This window comes from Pristiophorus japonicus, chromosome 6 (assembly GCF_044704955.1).
Source record: "Pristiophorus japonicus isolate sPriJap1 chromosome 6, sPriJap1.hap1, whole genome shotgun sequence".
Lineage (NCBI taxonomy): Eukaryota > Metazoa > Chordata > Chondrichthyes > Pristiophoridae > Pristiophorus > Pristiophorus japonicus.
The window spans coordinates 162040155-162055462 of record NC_091982.1 but is presented as its reverse complement, the minus strand read 5'-3'; positions in this window follow the sequence as shown (position 1 = coordinate 162055462).

The following is a 15308-nucleotide window of genomic DNA, read 5'->3' as shown; positions in this document are numbered from 1 at the left end:
GGGGCCGGAAGTCCGAAGTTATTGAGGTAACCGATCAGCTCCATGATCATTTACAGGATTATAATGAGCCAGATCAGGTCCCTATCCCACATCTAACCGAAGTATTATGAGAGTTGAGGCTCAGAGTGGGTCAATCCGTAAAGCTCTACCACCAACTGCAAACTAAAATCAAAGTACTGGAAGAAGATATCGATGTAGACTTACAAAGTCAGAGTTGGTGGAGAAAGGTCTGGGACTGGGGAATAAATGTGAACATCCATCCTTGGATTCAAATAATTTCACACATACTGGTTGGGATACAATTGATCTTAGCGATAACATGGGCCATAATGGCCTGCCAGGCATGCAGGCACCAAGCACAACGAAGAGGGACCCATGACCGGTCCCCAAATACTAAACAAGCCTGTCTAATGAAGGGGTAGGAGGATTTTGCCTTTGTCAATTTGATTTAAGCAATCAGGACTCCTGAAACTGCGTGACTGGCCAGCACGTTGAGACAGGGAGTACCGGGCCATGCACAGAATCTAATAAAAGTAGGGTGGTCGGTTAAAGGGGGACTAGGACTAGTCCCTTTACCGAAAGGAGGGAATTGTTGTATGCATTAGGCACTTGCTGAATATATCAAAACACTAGGCATTAGGCACCTGCTGAATATATCTAAACTCATATAAGTTTAAAGTGGACACACATAAATGGCTGCCCAGGCATGATGGGAAATCAGGTAGTCAAGCTGTGAACTATTGACTGAGGCTGACCGAGCAATAACCCTGTGAGGCCCACTGCCAGGAATGCCTTGGACACAAGATAACTATAACAAACCATTATAACTCCACACAGCAGAGCCCCGAGAAATAGAGATAAGGGGGGCCTACATCACATAACGAGGGCATGAATCAGCCCGAGCTGACAAGAACCGAATATGTAACTCTAATAAGGAGCTACCCAAAGACAGCACCCAAGATAAAGGGGCCTGGACAATGTTACAAGATACATGAGTAATTCCTAGCAACACACCCCTTAGCAACACATCTCTTGGCAACACATGAGCCACTTTACGTTTAGAGACTAACTCTATCTATTGGTCTAATTGAATCTATAATCAGTATGATTGGATAGTATCCAGCCGAAATGGGCTGATGTAACTGTAGTAAAGAACTATTGTAAAACATATAAATATCGATGAGTTTCTTTGTTCGTCGGAGTGAAGTGCCTGGATCCAGTCCTGAGGCTTCCTCCCCGCTGGCGTTAATAAAGGCCGCATTGGCGTTGGAACCGACTCTGAGTGTTGAGTGACTCTTCTGATAAAACATTAACACTAACACTCTGGGTCTGCCGGATCATGAACTAAGTATTCTGCATACACCCTTATCCTCGTTTTTTTGGTTCCGCCCTCATCTGCAGTCTCTTCTGATTTGACTACAACTCGTCTTTTTTTAAATGGGGCAAAGCGCACCCCTAATTCTTCATCCTCCGACCCTGTATCGTCGGAGGATTCAGAATCCGTATCTATTCCTCGGTCGTGTCTTCGGGTTTGCGCTTTTAATTTATCCAAACATGGGTATCCTGGGAATTGATCGATACATTTTCCTTTTCCTATTACTGTCTCTTGACCTAATGATTTTTTTCCATTCTTTAATTTCAACTTTAAGATCTTTAACTTCGGCTTCCGACTTTTCAAGTTCAAGTCTTTTCTGTCACAGCTGTGCACAAACAGCTTGCAATTGGTCCTTTGTACTGGTCAGTTCTCAATCATGTTGGGAACGCATTATAATTTCATTCCGCTTTCGGATCTGTCCCATAATGGCTAGGGACCATCTAGTTCTCTCTTTATTTTTCATACGGGTCGTTTTTCTCCAGACCCTTTTAATCTCGTCCAAGGACCATTGTCCTTTGGAGGTTCCGTACTTTTGTTCGATCTTAATACAGGTTTTAGATAAATTGAATTGTTGCTCTATGTATTCTTTCAACTGTTCGAGGATTTCATCTATCGAAACCTCAGGTAGTGCCCGCTCGCCTTTAACAGTTGTAGGCAATTCTTTGCTCTTATCTCCTGCTGCCATAATACTGATTTCTTCACTGGGGTCTCGAGTCGTAGGCTTTCCAGCCGATCAGTGGGTTGGTGATTAATCAACTAACACACCACTGAAGTTAGACGTCTATGGGACCTCGAGCTGACTACCAACCGGAGGGTTCGCAAACCGGAGGCTTTCGGAATCGCGTAGAAGGAGAGGCGAATTTAGACTTTTGACCGAGGACTTTTATAAAGAGGAGTCCTTACCTCAGTATGTAGGTCCGATGTCCAAAATTCAGTTTCTTCCCTCAGCGATCGTGTTCGTGATGCCAAAATTGTTAGATCTCTTAATTCCCAATGAAATACGAACTCCGGTTGTCGTTTTAATGTAACTTTATTCTGGCAGCAGCAACAAGCTTCTGGCTTTAAGCCAGGCCTTTGTCCTTCTGAGACAACATGGCCAAAATGGCTGTACTTATACCTGGTTCAATTTACAGAAAAGAACTCACCTTCTTTGACCTTATTGGCTCAATTGATAGTCTGTTAACCTTTAATTGGCTCGCGACCCAAGGTCCTAAAATGTCAAGTTGATTGATGACTTATTGCAATGTGGTCTGTGTTTTCTCAAAACTGCAGCCAGGCTGCAGAGCTTGAATTCTCTATCACATACATACAAACATTTGCATATATACATATGTAGATCCAAAACACGCTGATCTTTGTTATAACCATGCATCAATTGTGGATCTCATTTGCATGTAATGTTTGAAGCTGTTGACTTCGCATGAAACTACCTAGTCAATTAGCTTATGCCATGATATTTTCACGTTTGCAGAAGAAGATATCTAACAACAGGGCACAGCAGAGGTGCACCGGAGGGGGCCCTGCTTACATTCAGACTTTAAGTGAGCTAGAGGAGCATGCAGCAGCACTGGTGGGGACCACCAGTCGCTTGGCCACCACCCGTGCTGTTGCGGGACCCTCCCATGTGCCAAATGAGTAATGTGTGAAACAGTTTTAAAGTAATGTAACATAATTTAATTAAAATGCAATGTACGGATGATGTAATGTCATGTCGTGTCATGAATACAGCCTTTGTGCTACTCTCAGGTTGGCAACATAAGAACATAAGTAATAAGAACAGGGGACGAGCATCTGGCCAACTATCCCCTTCTCTGTGCGCTCCCCATAACCCCTGTGTCCATCTGTGACTGATGCAGCGGCGGCAGATTTTCTGGGGCAGTTAAATCCACATGATACATTAAACGTAAAGTCTTGTCGGTAATGTGTACCAATCCGTTCGAATAAGCTCAATAGGCTCAATTGTGCTTTGAAGGCCAACCAGAGGCGCAAGTGGAGGCCACACAGGAGGAGGAGGATACGATTGAGCTGGAGGAGGAGGAGGAAGAAATGGAGGAAGCCACAGAGGCTGATGAATCTGCAGCCACCGTGGAAGTTGTTATTGTGACTGAAGAGGCACCGGGACCAAGCGGCGTGCAGCTGGCAATGCCAAGGCGCGTTATAGTGCGCACGCCAATCCCACGGAGGTCGGGTCAGCGAGCTCAGCACACACCTGCAGTGGACGCTCGGATAGAGGGCTTTATCTCCCTGTGCGAGGAGACGGCGCAATAAATCGTGAGCATCTCCAGCAGTTTGCACAGGAATTTTCCCGGGTGTCTGCTGCCCAAGTGGAGGTAATGCAGCAGATGCTGGCGGAGTTGCAGGCACAGACCGCTGCCACCAATGCCTTGCGGTATGCGTTGCTGGCTGAGCATGGCGCTGCACCCCAAGGTGCCGTGATCGATCGAAGCAGAACCCCCAGCACACAAGCGAGTCAGGAGGAAGCACTTCCTTCTGACTTGGATGCTTCATCTTCCCCTCCAACACCCCCCCAACAGCCGATCGTGCCACCATCACGCCCACCATGGCAGGAAGTCTTGCCATTGCCCGCTGCGTACCGGGGGACCAAAACGGGCAGCTGGGGCTAGGACATGGGGGGGGGTCCAGGATCTGGAGGGAAACGTGGCCGCAGGTAGGGAGGGGGGTGTTATTGTTGTTCATGTTTTTCTTGTTGTTCTTCTTGTTACTGTTGCGGGGGTGGGTGGGGGGGGGGGCGCTGGGTGGGTGGGGAGGGGTGGTGTTTAAAATTGAAATTGTTAATAAAGTTTTGTTGTATCTTACAATTGTTGTTCATTGTCTTTTAATAATGTAAGTAAAGTTAAGTTAAAACATGAATGCAAATATCGTATATTTAAATATAAATGTAAGTATAAATGTGAGTGGATCTATCAGTAAAAGGATATTTAAAAGCCCTTTGTTTTAGCAACCTTCTCCTTTCCTCCAACATTCAAAATGGTGTCCGTAGGGCCGAGTTCTGTGAGGAAGGCCAGGAAAAAGCAACTGTTCTCCAGCAATGTTCTCAGCGAACTATCAGCCCGGCGATGTGCCGGCGATGTGCCGAAAGTTGCACTGGGCGATGTGCTGGCGATCACGTCAGTGATCAGCTCGGCGATGTGAGCCAAAAGTCAGGGGGGTCATTTTTAGGCAATGCTCTAGCCTGAATTTCCACTTTTTTTGTCAAAATGGGCGATGAAAGGCAGTTTTGGGTGATATATAGGCGATATATGGGCGATGTGAAGTGGAAAGTCTAGCCCAATGAGTTTTAAACAACTGTTTTTTAAACACATGTCCAATTCCATCTCTTTGGGTGCACTACAATACCATCACTGAAACCTGCATTTAATCTTTTGCTTCCACTGTTTTGAATTAAGTTTTGTGCATCCGCATGTTTTGGATCGATGGAATCATCGTGGCCCGAAATAAATTTTCCCAAAGTGCAATGCAACAGTATGTAGGTTGGGTGTTCGTTATGCTGAGAAATTAGCTCTCTATAAACTATAGGTGAGGTCACTAGATTGGCGATTGTAATGGGCATTCGAATCACCCCAAATGCAGGACTCTGGGAAGCCAGACTCTATGGGGGTAATCTTAATCCCCAACAACAGGTGGGATTGGGTGGGGTGAGAAGATAAATCATTTTAAATTTCAAACCCAACACCAACCCATCTTCCAGTTTTAACGCACGCGGGATGAGTGGCAGATGACCAACCTGCTCTCAAAAGGTGGGTAGCTTTTAAGGGGGCCGCGTCTCTTCATTTTAAATTTTAACCCATTTTGGCTGGGTTTCCCGAGCCTCGGGAAACCCGGCAGGTAAAAGGAGGCGTAAAGGGCGGGATCCATAAGTCGTGCATTTACAGCACTGCTTGTGGGACAGGAGGAGCAGGTGTATCACCCCAGGCCCAACAACCTTACTTCCTTCCACCACCATGATTGCTGACTCTCCCCAATCCTTCCCCTGCAATCTCCGCACCACCACAGTCTCCCCACTCCCCACAACCATAATCTGCACCCTCCGCAACCTCCCCCCAACCTCTATCGCTCCCCCCTGACCATGAGCAACCCTACCCCCACCCCTGAATCACGATCTCTCCCTCGCTCCTCTCTGCCACGGCCTTGTGCTGCAGGTTTTCCTGCTCAGCAGGCAGGCAGCCTATCAGGTTGGCAGTCGGGCGGGAGACCTGGTGAAAACATTGAATCACATCCTGCAGTTAATTTATGCAGGATGTCCATGAAACCCATACTTCCGGGTCTCCCATCCAGGACTCCTCCGCCACCCCATAAATATCAGGGCTTACGTGTCCCATATTGTATCTGAGAATCTCATGGTGACTTTTGGAAGAACTCTCAATTGTTATGCTGTTTTAGGTGCATCATCATCATAGGCAGTCCCTCAGAATCGAGGAAGACTTGCTTCCACTCTAAAAATGAGTCCTTAGGTGACTGAACAGTCCAATATGAGAGCCGCAGTCCCTGTCACAGGAGGGACAGATAGTCATTGAGGGAAGGGGTGGGTGAGACAGGTTTGCCGCACGCTCCTTCCCCTGCCTGCGCTTGATTTCTGCATGCTCTCGGCGATGAGACTCGAGGAGCTCAGCGCCCTCCCGATGCACTTCCTCCAATTAGGGCGGTCTTTGGCCAGGGACTCCCAGGTGTCAGTGGGGCTGTTGCACTTTATCAGGGAAGCTTTTAGCGTGTCCTTGTAATATTTCCTCTGCCCACTTTTGGCTCGTTTGCCGTGAAGGAGTTCTGAGTAGAGCGCTTGCTTTGGGAGTCTCGTGTATGGCATGCGAACAATGTGGCCTGCCCAGCAGAGCACATCCGGACCGTGGTCAAACAGGGTTGCGTCATTGCCCCAACCCTCTTGTCAGTCTTCCTCGGTGCCATGCTCCACCTCACGGTCAACAAGCTGGAGTGGAACAGGAGTACAGGAATAGCTGCAACACCAATGCCAATGTCAATCACTTGTACTCTTTACAGAGAAAGCAAAAAATTCTGCAAACGCTATTTAACCAGTACTTGCAAAGAGAATTATATTGTCATTGTAACACAATACAATATCCTACACAAAAAAACATTGCTTCAAGTTGCACCATTTTATACCATAATTGCTAATTACAAGTTTTGACTCAAAAGGTCTTAGTACTTCCCGATGACACATCAAGCTATGTCATTGTCTACTTCATTGAAACCTTCCAGCTTGAAGAAAACGTTGGAAGGGTGATAACTCAGCCTACTACTCAAAATGCAAGGCCTGGAAAATTGGTTGGGGATTTGGGAGTTGGACGATGTGAGGTTCCATATACCTTCCGAAAAATTAGATTCTGAAAGATTTTTTTCTACAAATCTCTACAGTGTAAACATTTTAAACTGCTCTGAATGGAAAATAAATGACAGTAGTGTTCCAAGTAATAAAGTTCCAATGAACAGGGCCAATAATAAAATAATGGAAGAAAACACAAGGATAAAACAGCATTGCCATAGAAACCAGACAATAAAACTAGGGTCGAGTCATAAGAAAACTAATAATACATTTTTGCAGTAATTTACCAAAAGGAACCGTGTTGGCTACAAAACGACTGTGTTTGATACAAAATATGCTAATGAGGTAAAACAAGGCGATACGTTAAGTTTTTTTTAAATTACAGTTGACATGCAACAGGATGTAGTGTGATTATTCTGACCTATAAATGACTTGGAAGGACTGAGAAATAACATCTCCACCCACATGTACTAAAATTCAAATGCCCTAAATCCCTGAAAGTCAAAGCAAAAACAGCTAAAAAAAATGTATTGCTCACAAAGTTCAAATATTGGTTTGAATATGTTCTGCTACATTTAGTTCCAAACAGAACACAAACTGTCTCTGGTGAAAAAGCCGAATGCTAAAAATACCTCAAAAAAATAATGACCACCCATGAATGTAGACATCCTGTCAAGTTTTTTAAAAAATTAATTGAGGACTCACCTCATTAACCAAATGACAACATGATTGAGTTTTCAGAACTAGGCGCTCACTAACTAAACACAGGAGATTGAAGCAATAATAGATTTAATTCAGTAAAGGTCACTCCATGATAACCAAGTTTACCATAGCATTACTGAGTCAGGCTGGAGATCTGATCATTTTTATTCTGCAGGCATTTTCCACACTTGACAACACTCTGTTTAATGCCGGTCTGATTGTGATCACAAATGCAGCTGGAAAATTGGTGAGATATCGGCCCTGAAATTCTGGTCGGAAGCTTCTTTCGGACGAACGCCTCTGACCAGAGAATTTTTACGAATTTACCTGGTGGTCCGGGAGGAGCGTGAGATTCCAGTGGGGAGGCCTTCTCTTCCCGCGCTGCAAAGTGCGCTCTCGTCTTCCAGGTTCCCACGCAGAAGATGCAGTGACTGCTCAGCCAATCGGGTACAGTATTCCACAGCTTTCTCATTAATAGAAATGGGAACTCCGTATCTATGAGTTCTCATTGTTAGTGATGAGAGAACAAAAACAAACACAGTAAACACCATAATAAAAATAAAAAACACACCTCACATAATTAAAATTAATTAAAATTAAAGTTAATAAATGTCTTAGAGAAAAGGGAATTCCAATTTTTTTAATAAAGATTTTTTAATTATTGTTTAAAATAAACTTACTTTAATGGGCAGGGTTTTTAAACAATAAAATGTGTTTTTTAAGATTATTTTATTGTGTTTTTGTATGTTTTAAAACTCTTGTGTCTGTAAAAGTAGACTATGCACCTGCTTTTATCAGGCTCAAGAGTTTTGAGGACATTTGCTGGGCAAGATATGGGTAAATACCGCAATCTTGCCCTTGCAAATGTCCTCGCTCCCGAGATATAGAGGATCTGTCAAGGAGCTTGACAGATCGGAAAAGCCGGTTTTCAGCCCATGCTGGCTTTTGCGATGTCTTCCTGGATCTGTACACATTCCGTACGGACTTGGGGAAGCTGGGATTTCCAGGCTATTAAAGGATTCCATTCAAGCACCCTAGACTTTTCTATTTTCTTCAATGTGACATAATCAAACCTTCTTCTGTTTCTGCAATCTTTTAAACCATTCGGATCAACGTGAAGGAAGATTTCCTCTGGTTGCTATGTATTAAATATATTGTTGTCATGTCCTCTGAATGTTATTTCTACTCAAATTAGAACCATATTGTCATTTGACTAGAAAGTGCGAACATTTCAAATTTTCCGACCATATTTAAATTGTTAGTAACACGTAGTAAGAAGATCAAATCTCCCACGTCCCCCTCCCTCCCCCACTACTCCACGAGTTTTATAGCATCAGATCCTCCCGTCTTCACAGTGCGGGTTTGGAGGTGGGCCCGCTGTCAAAATGGCCCAGATTGGCAGCGGGTCGGGATCCCGCTCTTAACCCGCCTCCGTGTGAGTTTCTGACCCGTCAGATCTGTGTTTTGGTAGCAAGTGGCGGGACAGGTAATTAACATCATTCAAAATTACTTAAATGCTAGTTAAGAGGCTTAAAAGCAGGCACATACAATTTTACCAACCTTTTGAAGGGTTTGCCGTCCCTCGGGTTTCACGCCAGATAAGTGGAGTAGGGTTCTCAGTGACTCTCCATTGCTTTGGCTAGTTGACAGTCGCAGAAGTGGTATAATAGCTACCATTTCACAGCTGTTCACTTTCCAATGTCAGAAGCTGAAGCCTTCAGGATTTGGAAGAGATTTTTGAGCTATATGCACTTTGGAAGTGTTTGCAGTGAACTCTCCATTCACTGTCACCTCCTTGGAGCATCCTCTCTTACCAGTGACAGGGCGCTTCTGTCATCTCAACCTCATCTGCCCTCTATTCCAGCAGCATCGGTGCCCTTGAAAAATTTCAACCTTGGTCCTTAGAATCCCACCGTGATCAGCCCCAACACCATCACTAAACACACCAGCATCACCACCAACAACACCAACCTTTTCCGCAATCACCTGATGCTGCACAGGACACAGAACATCAGCACCCGACCACATTGCTGCCCGGGAGGCCAGTGATGGCCTCACCATGGCCACATTTACTTCACTTCATGCTGTACATCCTGACTGCCACATGATACGTCAGGTTGGCACCACCCCACACCAGCACAATAAGGTATCCCTACAATCTATTCCTTTCACATGCATCACCATTGTGGGGGGGGTACCATTATGTGTCACCATCGAACCCACAACTCACTAAACCACTTCCAAAGGTGCTCACAAATCTGTCCAAGAACGCAAAGTCCTGAAAATAAAGATTTCAATATTTGAGAACACATCAACATTAACTATACATGAACATTGGCTAAAGGACCAAACTGCCTACCATTGTGTGTTGTTAGTTGGTATAATTGAAAAGGATGAAGGTGAGCGTGAGGGGTGGCTAGTGAAATGGGGAACTGATAATGTCGATAGAGACAGAGAGAAAGAGGGATGGGTGGAGGTGCAAGGTAAGTTGGTGTGAGAAAGGATGTGCAGGGGTAGAGTAGGGAAGGCAGAGTGATGGGGATGTGATGAGTGGCACAGTGTGGGTTGAGTGTGGCTTTGCAGTAAAATGTTGTGATCTACTGAGATCATTGAAAGGTTTGCACCTCTGCAGCAGCTCCTCCTGATGAAATCTCTGCTTGTGCCCTCCTGTGCAATGTGCAACCAGGCTGTGTGGGTGTTCTGGGGAGGTCTCTTCCGCCCATGGAAAAGATCCGATAAGAATCTGGAGGGAGTCATGGGAGAGCCTGGGTGCAGCCGTGCACCTCTGTGCAGTGCTTGTCAGTGTTTGCAACACCTCAATGCTGCAGGACACTGACAGAAGAACTGTCAAAAGCAATGTGGGCATGGTCCCTTTAAGGAAACTAGCCGATGACATGTCATCAAATGACGTCATCAGACTGGCTTCCTCTTAATTGGCCGGGAAGCCCACAGGGCGGGCTTAACAAGCCCAATCATGGGCGGATTTGGGACATAGAGCGGGCTTGAGTTGGGAGTGGGCTTTCAACACGCCACCGACCCCGGCAGCATCGATCCCGCCGCGTGTGGAGAAATCGTGGCTGTAGTCTGTAAAACATGTGCCTCTGTCCTACGCCATCTCTTCCTTCTCTTTTACTCCCAATCTTCCTTTTCTTCTCCATGGAAATTTGCTCATGTTTAGTCTATGTCAAAAATAGCTCATCCCTTTTACCCTTCTGCTACCCCATTGTCCTTTCCAAAGTTATGGTAGCTTCTTTGAACTCTTAAATTGTCCACTATCTTGGAAATTCTTGACTAATCCATGATCACCACTGTAGCATTCCGCATGACTATTCAACCAGTAATCTTGTGACACTGCTTTTGAATACTTGGGTGAATCACCTGTCATTGCCTTGGGGATTTCCAAAGCCCCCAAGAGATGTGACAATCTGACACCGTGCACTTCTAAACAAGTTGTCATCATACAATCCCCCACAAAAGCTGCGTTCATTGTTATCCAATTTCCATTCAAAATGCTCTAAACCTATACTGTAGTTGATGGCTGATCCATCAATGTAGAAATACCTCAGAGATCTTCCTTGTCTCCTACTTTGTTCTTTCCCCACATCAATGATCTTCTCCACTCATCATCTAACCTTGTTCTGCTTTTGATTCCACTTCATTTCGGTTGCCCAGCCTCTGTGCACACAATCTCCAATCCTCTGAAATGGTAGAATCACTACACCTTGATCGTACCTCTCAATGGGGAAATATGAACCTTGTTCCTTACAATTCTTCAGAAAGTCTATTCAGATCTCTTGCATGTCTTAGCAACAGCGATCACCTCTCATCTTTATTGGCTCCAATTTAGTCCTATTTCACCAACAGACTTTCTTGGCCACCTTCAATGATCTGAAGTGGAATTCCTAGCTGCATCTATGGGAAAAAACTGCAGGTAAATCAGACAAGGTAGGATTAAAATGCATGTTAGCATTTGAAAGACCTGCTAACCTTGAAAGATATCCTGGCTTTGTAAAAGGTAACACCGAAAAAGCATATGTACCGTGGTCAAGCTTGTTAACACATTTTGAAAATACGGGGTAGAACCTTGACTGGGCCAACCTCTGGGCCTCGAATCAGCATTGTTCAGGTAGCCACACAGCAACCTGAGACCGGCCCAAAATTAAGCCTCGGGCCTCATTTGAATCACTTAGGTGAGCATCCTGTCACACCTCCACAGGCAACTCACACATTTAAAGATATGAATAGTGGGCCACATGCCTTGCTGGCGGAGGGACAAAGCTAATCCACGGGAGGGTGGAGTGGCACAGCAACAAGTGGGGGTGCTGTAGGCAAGTGCTGTGGAGTTGGAGCACTCCGGCTCCTTCTGGCTCCATAGCAACAATGACTAATAAGATTTTTTTTTAAATATACTTGCATTTCATTGCCGGATGCTGAAGAAGCCCAAGTGGAGCGGGCCTGGGACTTGCTCCACTGAGCACCAGCCAATTTTGCTATGGGGACCTAATACAGGCATTAGGCATTTGACATATATTTTCACATATGTAAAGGGGCCTAATGCCTGTTTTAGGCAGCCACCCAGAGTGCCTGAAAAGCCGCCTTTACTAAAATGGCAGCTTCCGTAATTCAGGTGCAGTTCAGGTGTGAAATGTTGCCCCCAAAATTGGTACTTTTTGTCCCCATTTTCCACCTGGAAAACATAGAAACCTAGAAACATAGAAAATAGATGCAGGACCAGGCCATTCGGCACGTCGAGCCGGCACCACCATTCAATATGATCATGGCTGATCAAACAACTTCAATACCCCAAACCCACCTTCTCTCCATACCCACTGACCTCCTTAGTCGTAAGGGCCACATCTAACTCCCTCTTGAATATATCCAACGAACTGGACTCAACAACTTTCTGTGGTAGAGAATTCCACAGGTTCACCACTCTCTGGGTGAGAAAGTTTCTCCTCATCTCGGTCCTATATGGCTTACCCCTTAACCTTAGATTGTGACCCCTGGGTCTGGACTTCCCCAACATCGGCAACATTCTTCTTGCATCTAACCTGTCCAGTCCTGTCATAATTTTATATGTTTCTATGAGATCCCCTCTCATTCTTCTAAATTCCAGTGAATATAAGCCTAGCCAATCCAGTCTTTCTTCATATGTCAGTCCTGCCATCCCGGGAATTAGTCTGGGGAACCTTCGCTGCACCCCCTCAATAGCAAGCACGTCCTTCCTCAGATTAGGAGACCAAAACTACACACAATACTCAAGGTGTGGCCTCACCAAGGCCCTGTACAACTGCAGTAAGACCTCCCTGCTCCTGTACTCAAATCCTCTCGCTATGAAGGCTAGCATGCCATTTGCTTTCATTGCTGCCTGCTGTACCTGCATGCCTACGTTCAGTGACTGCTGTACCATAACACCCAGGTCTCGTTGCACATTCCCTTTTACTAATCTGTCACCATTCAGATAATAATCTGCCTTCCTGTTTATGCCACCAAAGTCGATAACCTCACATTTATCCACATTATACTGCATCTGCCATGTATTTGCCCACTCATCTAACCTGTCCAAGTCACCCTGGAGCCTCTTGGCATCCGCCTCACAGCTCACACTGCCACCCAGCTTAGTGTCATCTGAAAACTTAGAGATATTACATTCAATTCCTTCATCCAAATCATTAATGTATATTGTTAATAGCTGGGGTCCCAGCACTGAACCTTGCGGCACTCCACTAGTCACTGCCTGCCATTCTGAAAAGGATCCATTTATTTCCACTCTTTGCTTCCTGTCTGCCAACCAGTTCTCTATCCACGTCGATATATTACCCCCAATACCATGTGCTTTAATTTTGCACACTAATCTCTTGTGTGGGACCTTGTCAAAAGCCTTTTGAAAGTCCAAATACATCACATCCACTGGTTCTCCCTTATCCACTCTACTAGTTACATCTTCAACAAACTCTAGAAGATTTGTCAAGCATGATTTCCCTTTCATAAATCCTTGCTGACTTGGACCGATCCTGTCACTGCTTTCCAAATGCGCTGCTATTACATCTTTAATAATTGATTCCAGCATTTTCCCCACCACCGATGTAATTCCCTGTTTTTGCTCTCCCTCCTTTTTTAAAAAGTGGGGTTACATTAGCTACCCTCCAATCCATAGGAACTGATCCAGAGTCCATGAAAGTTTGGAAAATGACCACCAATGCATCTATTATTTCTCGGGCCACTTCCTTAACTGGGATGCAGACTATCAGGCCCTGGGGATTTATCTTCCTTCAGTCCTATCAGTTTCACGAACACCATTTCCTGGCTAATAAGGATTTCCCTCAGTTCCTCCTTCTCGCTAGATTCTCGGTCCCCTAGTATTTTCGGGAGGTTATTTCTGTCTTCCTTAGTGAAGACAGAACCAAAGTTTTTGTTCAATTGGTCTGACATTTCCTTGTTCCCCATTATGAATTCACCTAATTCTGACTGCAAGGGACATACATTAGTCTTCACTAATCTTTTTCTCTTCATATATCTATAGAAGCTTTTGCAGTCAGTTTTTATGTTCCCTGCAAGCTTATTCTCATACTCTATTTTCCCACTCCTAATTAAACTCTTTGTCCTGCTCTGCTGAATTCTAAATTTATCCCAATCCTCAGGTTTGCTGCTTTTTCTGGCCAATTTATATGCCTCTTCCTTGGATTTAACACTATCGCTATTATCCCTTGTTTGCCACAGTTGAGCCACCTTTCCTGTTTCATTTTTAAGCCACACAGGGATGTACGATAGTTGTAATTCATCCATGTGATCTTTAAATGTCTGCCATTGCTTATCCACCGTCAACCCATTAAGTATAATTCGCCAATCTATCCTAGCCAAATCACGCCTCATACCATCGAAGTTTCCTTTCTTTAAGTTCAGGACCTGAGTCTCTGAATTAATTGTGTCGCTCTCCACCTTAATGAAGAATTCTATCATATTATGGTCATTCTTCTCCAAGGGGCCAAGCACAACCAGATTGCTAATTAATCCTCACTCGTTATACAAAACCCAGTCTAGGATGGCCTGTTCTCCAGTTGGTTCCTCGACATATTGGTCTAGAAAACCATGCCTTATACACTCCAGGACATTCTCCTCCACAATATAGCTACCAGTTTGGTTAGCCCAATCAATACGTAGGTTAAAGTCACCCATGATAACTGCTGTACCCTTATTGCACGCGTCCCTAATTTCCTGTTTGATGCCATCCCTAACCTCCCAACTACTGTTTTTTGGTCTGTACACAACACCCACTAATGTTTTCTGCCCTTTGGTGTTTCGCAGTTCTATCCATATAGATTCCACATCATCTAAGCTAATGTCCTTCCTTACTATTGCGTTAACCTCCTCTTTAACCATTAACGCTACCCCACCTCCTTTTCCTTCCTGTCTATCCTTCCTGAATATTGAATACCCCTGGATGTTGAGTTCCCAGCCTTGGTTACCCTGGAGCCATGTCTCTGTAATCCCAATTACATCATACCTGTTAACAGCTATCTGCGCAGTTAATTCTTCCACCTAATTACAAATGCTGCTCGCATTGAGACTCAGAGCCTTCAGACTTGTTTTTTTCACACTCTTTGTCCTTTTATAATTATGTTGTAATGTGGCCCTTTTTGATTTTTGCCCTCGATTTCCCTGCCCTCCACTTTTGTTTTTTTTCTTCCTGCCTTTTGCTTCTGCCCCCCTTTTTACTTCCCTCTGTCTCCCTGCATAGGTTCCCATCGCCCTGCCATATTAGTTTAACCCCTCCCCAAAAGCACTAGCAAACACTCTGCCTAGGACATAGGTTCCGGTCCTGCCCATGTGCAGACCATCCAGTTTGTACTGGTCCCACCTCCCCCAGAACCGGTTCCAATGTCCCAGGAATTTGAATCCCTCCTCCTTGCACCATTCCTCAAGCCATGTATTCAT